Source organism: Octodon degus, unplaced genomic scaffold (genome assembly GCF_000260255.1).
Source record: "Octodon degus isolate 3935 unplaced genomic scaffold, OctDeg1.0 scaffold00366, whole genome shotgun sequence".
Lineage (NCBI taxonomy): Eukaryota > Metazoa > Chordata > Mammalia > Rodentia > Octodontidae > Octodon > Octodon degus.
Genome location: NW_004524942.1, coordinates 808,779 through 811,306, shown reverse-complemented (window position 1 = coordinate 811,306; position 2,528 = coordinate 808,779).

Below are 2,528 nucleotides of genomic sequence, written 5' to 3'. Positions count from 1 at the left end.
TTTGCTTTGGACAATCTAGTGCTTCAAAACTGCGATGTTGGCGGGGTGGGGGGAGGGATACTTCCTTTTTCTTCTTACCGAGCAAGTCATGCATGTTGAATTACCTTGAATCTTTTGAAGTGCACGGTTTTATGTAAAATGAAGACTGATTTTATATGAACCAATAAACAGAAAGCCAGGCTATAGACCCACAATACATAAGACAGAACTAAATGAGTCTTAGAAAGTACTTAGCTCATACAGCATTAGGAAAAATCAGAGTTTTCACATTGGATCTTAGAAAAGCAGTTAAGCTGCCCTTGAATAAGTTCCTGCAGCTTGGCTGCTGCAAAATGAAGGTCTTAGTATATACCTCCTTCCTTTTATTGAAATTTATACTATAGTATTTAAAAATCAGTAGCTGGGGCCATGGAGATGGCTCAGTGGAATAAGTGCTTCCTTGGCAAGCCAAGCTGCCTGAGTTCAATCCCCAGTTCCGGCCCACTCTGCACCAAAAAAATCATTTGATTTCCTTGAGGAAAGTTAATGCTAAATGTAAATATTCTTTAGGAATGATGGACAAGTGACTACAACTACTTTTATGTCTCTTTCTATCTTCATGTAAACTAAGGAAGTTTACCAAGTTGTACCACATGATTGTGCAGAACAAGGATCCTCTGAGGTGATATAAAAAGGCTGAAAGAATTTCGAGTTTTGCCATTTACAAGTGCTGTGACTCTGCGTAAATGCCATTCTTTCCTGACATTTAGTTTCCTCAAGGGTAAAAATAAGAATATAAATTCTTCTCACCACATAGGATTGTAAGGACTAAAGATTCATAAAAGTTGTGTGAGATAGAGAGTGATAGTTTTGGGTATCAAAATAACGAATTTGACAAAAATATAGCAAATATAGTAATATCTAATACTTTTGATTCAAGACTATGAAAACTTCAAATACTTTAAAATGTAATGTTGAACTTATAGAAGAATACTTGACTTTATAGTTACTTGAAAAAATATTTACAATACTTATAGGCTCGATAATAATTTTTAACAATTTATTGATAATTATTTCCCAAAATAAGAAATGTAAACAGAGATTTGTCTTTTTCGCTGAAGAGTGATTTTTTTCCTCTTCTGATTTGTTCTTTACTTTATATGAAAGCCTGGTATAAACTTTACTATCTGTAGTATATTATGTACAAAAATGATATTTCCTGAGACCATAAATCTTTGTATTATGACCCCAAGACAATAGTGGAATAACACATGAAAATATTTGCTAGATGAATAAATAATGAAATAGAGTAAGTAAAGTGATGCAAATATTTGAGATGTGTTCCTCAAGCAGAAAACATAATACAGCCATCCTACCCACTTCTGTCACTTCTAGGCTGACGCTGGAGATGGTCACAATAAATGTCACTCCTTGTGATGCTAACAGCACTTGTTATTTTTGTGATTTACTCTGGATCGTGAACAGCTTAAGTACCTTAAGAATATTCTGAGAAAAGTGAGTTAATTTTCTCTGAATCTTATTTCTGAGATAATATTTAATGAATACTGTAGTGTGATTTTTTTGTCTTTTTAAAAAAATGTATTTGGCACAGAGTCTCACTACGCACCTTGAATTCATATTGATCCTTCTGTTTTCTTCCTCCCTAGTGCTGGGATTACAGGCAGATGCCACCATGCCTGGACTAGGTGGTTGGCCCAGTGAGCCTGGGGATGTGGCTGGAGTGGCTTGTGGTGTCAGTGATCGAACCCCAGTCTCTGTACTTGCTTAAGCAGATGCTTAGTCTACTATGTTATCTCACTGGCCTTTGAAGTGTGATCTTTTAACATTAAACATACTTATAATTTTATTATCAATATTTTTCTTTGTTTCTTTTTGTTTTGTTTTGTGACACAGTCTTGCATTGCAAGGTTCAGACTGGTGCTGAACTCACTCTGCAGCGCGGGCTAGCCTCAGAGTCTCAGCAATCCACCTGCCTCAGTCTCCAAGTGCTGGAATTACAACCGTGCATCACCACACCTGGCTTAATGTCTTTCGTAGTTTACCAACTGGTAGGAAAATGGACATACCCTGTGACAAAAGCAGTCAGCTAAATAAACTAGAAAAACAAGCTTAAATAGCATGTGGTTTCTCGCATATGAGAAAAGCAATGTATAAATAATACAAAGAGTAAAATAAAAGTCAGATTATTGGAAACAAAGAAATAGATTTTTTGCAAATGAGAAGAGGACCAGTAGATGAAAGGGGCAGAAAAGTAAAAGAAATTAGAAATAAAAAGAATTAAGATGGGTTACCAATTCCCTACAATGAATATATACATTATGTACTCAAGTTTGTATGAATAAAAGGTAAAAATCTAAAATAAAAAAATGCAGATGAAGATCAACACTTTTGTCCTGCCAGGTGGCTTTACAAGAACACACCTTAAAATGGACATCTTAGATTTGCTGAAAAAAGAGACAACTATAAAAATGGCCTACTAAGTTTCCTCACCTTTATCTTTTATTTCATTCCACATTTTCCAATATCTA